Source organism: Megascapheus bottae, chromosome X (genome assembly GCF_031878675.1).
Source record: "Megascapheus bottae isolate mThoBot1 chromosome X, mThoBot2.hap1, whole genome shotgun sequence".
In the NCBI taxonomy this organism is placed as follows: Eukaryota; Metazoa; Chordata; class Mammalia; order Rodentia; family Geomyidae; genus Megascapheus; species Megascapheus bottae.
The window spans coordinates 51,554,772-51,563,238 of NC_143547.1; the positions used below are offsets into that span (position 1 = coordinate 51,554,772).

Here is an 8,467-nt window from a genome sequence, read left to right on the forward strand (position 1 = left end):
TAAATGAAAGGATCTCTAGGATATAGAAACATAAGCCATATAATGAATGATTGTTGTTCTTAAGGTACTATGTTATCTCTTTTTCTGTCCTTTGGTTATCTCATATTGTTACAGTATCTCACTTTGTTACCTGATATATCAGATTTATTTGTATTTGGTTATTTGAAATTGGATAGGGAACGGGGGAAAAAAGATGAGGGGTTCAGGTGGGGGGGAGGGAAATGGGGACCAAGACATGTGAAAGGGTATCAATGTATGGGAATTAATGCACCATCTATCTGGCAAATATCATGTAGCCCTTCTATTATATGAAAAAAAGTATTACACATTTTGAGTTCTCTCCTGAAACTACCAATCAGCTTAAGAGTTCACATTGCTTGGCAACAGCCTTATACATCCATGGATCCTATTTCCCTACTGCGCTCATGGCTCCAATTTTAAGACTTCTCTCAAAATTACTTTTTTATCATTATTTTCTTTGGGATTTCACAGTATAAAAGTTTTGATTTTTACCACATTTTCAATGGTTATTTTCATATATTTACTGTTACAGTGCATGTTCAGGAAATATGAGGTGATACGTCATTGAAGTTTGCGTTTGTATTTCCTTCCTTTATGATTAGTGGTCATGAGCATCCTATCATATATTTATTCAACTATTTGTATGCCTTTAAAAATCTTACAAGGTTCTTTCCCCATTTTTTGCCAGTCCTGGGACTTGAACTAAGCCACATTCCTAACCTTTCTTTTGACCTTCTTTTTTTGCCTGGGGCTTGAACTCAGGGCCTGAGCACTGTCCTTGGGCTTTCTCAAGGCTAGAACTCTACCACTTAAGCCACAGTACCACTTCTAGCTTTTCTGTATGGTATGGAGGAATTGAACCTGGGTCTTCATGCATGCTAGGCAAGCACTCTAACACTAGGCCAAACTCCTGGCTTCTTTTGACATTTTTAATTCCGGTTATTTTTTTATTTCCTACAGAGTTTTCCTTATATATTCTAGATTCCAACTCCTTTTCAGATAGATTATTTATGTGTATTTTCTCTCAATTCATATATTTCATTCTTATTTTGAACATTCTTTTATCATTATCTTATTCTCATTAATTACAGAAATTTTCAATATGGGATGTTTCATTTGTTTACTTTATGAAATTTTTGCTTATATTTTTAGTGTTAAATACAAAGAAACTATCAAAATTGATATCAAGAAGATTTCCCCCTACATTTTCTTGTAGGGTATTTAAATTTTTTTATATTTTTTATTGTAATTAATAGAAGGGTTACATTATATTTGCAAGATAGAAGGTGCATTAATTCACATACATTGATACCCTTTCTCATGTCTTGGTTCCTATTTCCCTACTCCCCAACCCCACCCTTCATCTTGTTTCCCCCCTTTCCTATCCAATTTCAAATAACCAAATACAAATATATACAATATATCAGATAACAAAGTGAGATACTGTAACAATATAAGATAACCAAGGGACAGCAAAAGAGATGAGAGAAAACATAGTACATTAAGGACAACAATCACTCATTATATGGTTTTTGTTTCTATATCCTAGAGGTCCTTTCATTTAGCTTCATACTGTATGGCCTTATATATCGAGGTTTTGCTCTATTGCAAATCTCTGGTAGGAGAGTCCAAGGTTTGTACTGATTATGACAAATGAAGGAAACCATTGAGACTATGTTCCTTTGAGTCTGGTTTACTTCACTTAATATGATTTTTTCTAAGTGTTTCCATTTCCTAACAAATGGGGCGATATCATTCTTTCTGACAGCAGCGTAGAATTCCATTGTGTACAAATACGACATCTTGTTGATCCACTCATCAACTGAGGGACATCTGGGTTGGTTCCGTATCTTTGCTATGGTAAATAGTGCTGCAATGAACATCGTTGTGCCAGTGGATGTTTAAATTTTTAAGTTTTTTTTTTTGCAAGTCTTGGGCTTGAGCTCAGGGCCTGAGCACTGTCCTTGGATTTTCTCAAGGCTTGAGCTCTACCAATTGAGCCACACCACCACTTCCAGCTTTTTTCTATGCATGTGGTACCGAGGAATCGAACCCGGGTCTTTGTGCATGCTAGGCAAGCCCTCTACCACTAGGCCAAACTCCCAGCCCCTAAATTTTTAAGTTTTACAGCTACATTTTGATTCAACTCAATTATTTTTGCAAATATAGAATAAAGGCCTAATTTCATGCTTCTGGATAAATATATACAGTTTTCCCAAGACCTACTAAGAAGAAAATCCTTTCTTATTTCATATTTGTGGCACTTTGGTCATATATCAGCTATTTGTACAGATATATTTTATAACCCCTATTCTATACCATTGTTAAATGTGTGGGTTTTTGTGTGTTAAAATCATACTATTTCTGCTGTAAATGTAGAATCAACTCTCAACCATGCCTTTTTAATTGTACCATTTAGTATTATAGACGTGTTAAATACTGCAGGGCAAAACTGAAGCATGTACTCCATAAATGTAAAATACCTTGTACCTGCTTTATGAAGCAGAGTAATGACTGTGCTTTATTAGAGCTGTTGATAATGATATTACATAGGTTTTTTATCTTTTTATCTTTTTCTTTTTATTAATGGAGTATGCTTGATACCTCTAATTTTGCTCTGAGAATTGTAGAGCCTGTAAAAGCTGTTACTGCTATTTATGCATAACATTCTATCACTATTCTTATATATGCATGTACAATTGCATATATATTTCATATATACATGTATGTGTGCAAATATGTATATATGTGTATAATTTTAAATTTGGGGAATTATAACTATGCTATCAACTTTGAAAAGTTTCCCAGTATACCATGTTGACTTGGCACTATACAGAAGGTAATAACATATTGGCCTGGAAACATTTTTCCTTTTGTATTAAGTACATAAGGTCTTATTTACATGGGTTTGATTTTAGAAACTAATCTTCTCTAAGAAAATCATACTGTTACAACCATTGTATCTTTGAAAATATACATTATATGTCTATGTATATATGATCTTTCATACTGTTACAACCATTGTATCTTTGAAAATATACATTATATGTCTATGTATATATGATCTTTTCAGTCAGGATATATCAAGCTTCTGATTTATTCCCCTGTCTATTTTTTTATTTTGCTTTTAAAAATTCATTGAAATTGATGGAAATTTTATTTAATCTCTGGAATGGTTAGAGTTGCATGGAGATTTTAACATGTAATGTTAGATCTGCCAGGGAGAACAGCTCCCTTTCCAAGCCCTGTTCATGAAGGACAGCATGTAACCTTACCAGAAATCATCTGCCTGAAACCACTACTCACCTGTAACTGTCCAATATCTAATTGTCAATCACCTGACTGTGAGTCAGAAAAAGGACCCCAGGCTCTGAGGTCACTTCAGTATCCACAGTAGTCACAGCTCTTCTCTCCCTTCCCTGTATAATCTCACTCCACTATTGATTGACACTATATCCTTTGCGCTGAATACCTACGTCTGGTGCAGGCTAGAAGGTAAGGTCCTCTAATAAACTCTTCTCTTTCCGCAACCCTTACAAATACCTAATCCAGAAACCCAAGTTATCTTTTTTGTATGTTGTGGGACTTGAACTCTGGGCCTGGGCACTGTCCTTGAGCTACTACCCTACTGCTGGAGCCACAGCACCACTTCCAGTTTTCCAGTGTTTAATTGGAGATAAGAGTCTCACGAACTTTAGTGCCCAGGCTGGCTTTGAACCACGATCTTCAGAGCTCAACCTCCTGAGTAGCTAGGATTACAGTCCTCAGCCACCTTGCCCAGCTCTGTTTATTTTTTATTTGTTCCTTTTATCAAGGTTCTGTCATTGGCATCAGAAATTATCTTCCACTTATTTTTCAAATAATTTGTTTCCATGATTATAAAATTTGCATCATTACTATTTATTAGTCCAACAACTTTTTGTGTGATCTTAGGTTTCCTCTATCCTGATACCTACAAATAGAAACAGCACCCCTTTTTGTAATTTCTACTTCTGTTCTTCATTGTTCTATGTAGGTATTCTGTATTATTCTCAAAAAATAAGGGTAAAATATTCTTCATTGTTTTGTAGTTGACTTACAGGAAGTTTTTGATTTTTCACAATTGACGATGTGTGTTTGTGAATATGTGCACTTTTTGTGGCTAGATTGCTGGCTCACTTATCATTTGGAGATATTAAATTTTGTGCAATATTTTCTGATGAATTTATTGAAATGTTAATGTAACTTTTACATTGTAAGCTTGATATAGTCTTCTCCACTTAACATTATCACTTAACTCATGAGCTTCTAGAACAGTTCAAATGGTAAAGCATTCTGCTATTTGAAAGTGTTGAATAAAAATGCCCACAGTGTAAATGGGCATATGTACAAATTTAATTGATTGATTTCATTCATGTGAAATGTCCAATACAGGCAAATTCATACAAACAGAATTTAGGCCAGTATTCTCTAGAACATAAGGTATGCTAACTACAGTTTATGATGATTTAGTCCAACTACTTTGAAGGTGTTGATCATACACTGTCTTCATTTTTCTCTAAACTCTAGAGACATTCAGAGTAGACTTACTGGAGCACAGTTGTGCTAAGATAAATGAAAACAGTGTCATATTTTTCAAGAGGATATCATTAATTCCCCAACCTCCAATCAGATGTTACTATAATAAAGATAAGCTATGTCAAGTATTCATGATTTACTTGTACCTGCCTATTAGCATTAGGAAATACAGTGAGACTATGTGTGGTTCAAATGTCACTGTTCATAAATTAGCCAACAACTTGCCTTTGTGGATTGAGAAACCATAAAGGAAAACTTCACACTTGTTAATTATCTTGGCCTACAATACTGAGAATTGATCTGCATTGACAACTTATTAACTCCAAATGGTGCACTGCTTCCATTCTTTAAGAATATGTATAGTCATAAGAAAAGTAGAAAGTAGATACAGAATCCTCTTAAATTCAGTTTCCAAGATTAAAATTTGTCCCTTAGTTAAGTTTTAAACATTTTTGTATTGGTCACATTCAAGAATTTTTTAATAATAGTTATCAAAAATAACTCCAGGAAAGAAAACAAGTAACATGAGAAGGGCTATCAAGTGTAAGAAGTAATTCACCTACTATCTGGTAAATATAACTGTAACCCCAACATTACCCCAACAATAAAAAAGAATATAAAAGAAAGAAAAGAAGAGAAAGAAAACAAGTAGTTTTAATTTCATTTACTGCCATTTTTCCCTTACGTCTTGTTTGTACATTTACTTTTTTTTGAGAATGTAAGAGGATCACAGAAATGCAGGAACATGGAGTGAACAAAATGCAGCGGTGATACTCGTTAGATACTACATTGAAAATGAGCTATACAACTTTTGGGTAAAAATAGGTGGAAAAACTGGGAGAGAACAAGGGAAGGGGTGACATTGACCAAAAGGAAAGGTACTCTTTTTTTGCCAGTCATAGAGCATGAACTTAAGGATTAGGTAGTGTCCCTAAGCTTCTTTGGTTCAAGACAAACTCTACCTCTTGAGCCACAGCACCACTTCTGGCTTTTACTGATTAGATGGTACTGAGGAATAGAACCCTGGGCTTCATGCATGCTAGGTAAGCACTCTACCACTAAGCCACATGCCCAGTCTTAAATGTACTCTTTATCTGACTTGTGTAACTATAATCTTTCTGTATATCACCTTTAAATAGAAATGAAATTTTTAAGAAAATAATTTGTTTAATGGATTTGGGGGTACAGGAAAGGTAATAAAACCATCCCAAGCTAGGAAAAATCTAAGTAGGTACCTTGTGTTCCTAGGTGCCCTGAGTTGTACATCCAAAATCATGATCCTGTGTCATACAGCAACACACATTCTAAGTTTCTCATCAATCTGCCTTTCTTTTTCTTTTTTACTGATTTATCCTTTCTTGAGATAAAAGAAAAAAATCTTTATCTCCATCACTCTAAAAGAAAATAGGATAATAGGCATTATCTAGCAAGAATGATAGTCCATCCATTTGCTTGGCTGAAAGATGGATGCTTTTTCCAAGCTATTTTTGAATTATCTGACTGTATTTAATGAATGGATCCAGTCTATCAAATATCATCAAAGCAGCATAAATTGAATTAAGTACCTGAAAAGTTTTTTATGGCAAGAGAATCAAGGTTTTATGTATCAGTACTTTACTTTTGTACATGTTAGAATAAAAACTTCTCATGCCTCATTTTATTTTTCCCACTATCCAAATCAGTACAATGGCACAAGTATGACCTTTATAATTTCATAAGGTCTCATATTTAGGAAAACATTGTACCTTGTTCAATAACTTTCTGTTCTAATTTTGAAATTCTTAATCATATTATGTTTGAACTGTGCTTATGTGAGATCTGAAGGGACAACTGCTCGGTTGTATGTATGAGCAGAGGAGATGAGTCTAAGGTGTGTGTCTACCAGGCCTTGATATCCCATTCACAGTTACTGCCTTATAATGTCTCATGAACATATAATTATAGTGAATCCACAATGCAAATAAATTAAACAAGTCTCAAAGCATATATTAACATAAATGAATACCACCTATACATACATAGGAACTGTCAGACTACATTTTTCCTTTCTCACCAGTACTTGCACTAAGTACAAGTAGCTAGCAATGTTATAAGGAAGACAAATTAGAAGCAAGCCCTACAAATTGAAAGAGTACTGAAAAATAGGAGAATAGGTGTATCTATGGAAAAAATATAGATTAAACATAAGTATGGGGACACTCTATCTAACATTATGCCCAAATTGAGAATTCTCTACACATTTTTGTGCATTTTCCCATACATTTGAAATTATTTCCAGATATATATTTAAGTCTTCTTAGTGCCTACTATTTTTCATTCCACTTTCTGAGACTAGTAAATTACTCTTGTGTAATAAAACAGCATTACACCTGTAGATAATGCTAACGCTGTGCCAAAGGGAATCAGATAGGAAAAATACTGAAGTTTTTTATGAATTTGTGTGTTATACTAGTTCAGATATCATGCTAATCTCTGTATTGTTCCAATTGCACAATATGAGCTGTGAAATAAGCACAATTTCTACTTTGTAAAAATGTATTTCCCATTGATACATTTTGTTTTCATTACTTGCTATGTTCATCCTGTTCTATTTCTTATTTAAACTAGAGTTTAATACACAGGTATTCATTGTACTTAGGGAATGCTCTTACAAAAATGTAACACTGTCTACTATAGAGCCATAATAACAAAAACCACTCGGTATTGGCACAAAAACAGACCGGAAGATCAATGGAATAGAGTAGAAGACCCAGAAATAGAACCACATACCTATAGGCAACTTGTATTTGACAAAGGAGCCAAAGATATACAATGGAACAAACACAGTCTATTCAATTATTGGTGCTGGCAAAACTGGGCAGCCACATGCAGAAAACTAAAAATTGACCCTAGACTTTCACCATGCACAAGCATTAACTCAAAGTGGATCAAAGACCTCATCGTCAGCCCGGAAACCATGAAACTACTACATGATAGAGTAGGAGAGACACTGGAACTCATAGGCACAGGCAAACGATTTCTGAACAGAATCCCAGGGTCACAACAGATAGGAGAGAGACTCAATAAATGGGACTACCTAAAAATAAAAAATTTTTGTACGGATATAAACATAGTCGCAAAAGTAAGAGAGACAGCCAACCAACTGGGAAAAGATATTCACCAATAATACATCTAACAAATGCTTAATATCCAGTATATACTGGAAGCTCAAGAAATTAATCCCCCACAAACCCAATAAACCATTCACTAAATGGGCAAGGGAACTAAAGAGAGACTTATCAGAAGAAGAGATTAAAATAGCAGAAAAGCATATGAGAAAAAGTTCATCATCTATGGTCATAAAGGAAATGCAAATAAAAACAAACCTAAGATACCACCTTACCCCAACAAGAATGGCCAAGATTTTGAACTCAGACAATGACAGATGCTGGCGGGGTTGTGGAGAAAAAGGAACCCAACTACACTGCTAGTGGGAATGTAAACTAGTTCAGCCACTCTGGAAAGCAGTGTGGAGGTTTCTTAAAGAACTGAAAATAGACCTTCCCTATGATCCCGCCATACCACTTCTGGGCATCTGCCCTGAACATCATAACACAAGATATGATAAGGACACCTGCTCAGCTATGTTCATCTCTGCACTATTCACAATAGCCAGGCGATGGAAACAATCCAGATGCCCTGCTGCAGATGAATGGATACAGAAAATGTGGTATATATACACAGTGGAATTCTACATAGCCAACAGACAAGATAAAATAATGGCATTCGCAGGGAAGTGGATGAATCTAGAGTGAATAATGTTGAGTGAGACAAGTCAAGACCTAAGGAACAAAAGGCGCATGGTATCCTTAATATGTGGCTATTAAATCCAAAGAGTACAAGAGCAGGG

The 8,467-nt window shown here is 34.9% G+C and overlaps 1 non-coding gene across 1 annotated transcript; it reads right to left on the reverse strand.

Moving 5' to 3' along the window:
• Positions 1-6,990: 6,990 nt before the first annotated feature.
• Positions 6,991-7,093, reverse strand: LOC150041083 (U6 spliceosomal RNA). Its single transcript, XR_016534008.1, has one exon. It is a non-coding gene; the product is annotated as a U6 spliceosomal RNA (small nuclear RNA).
• Positions 7,094-8,467: the final 1,374 nt, after the last annotated feature.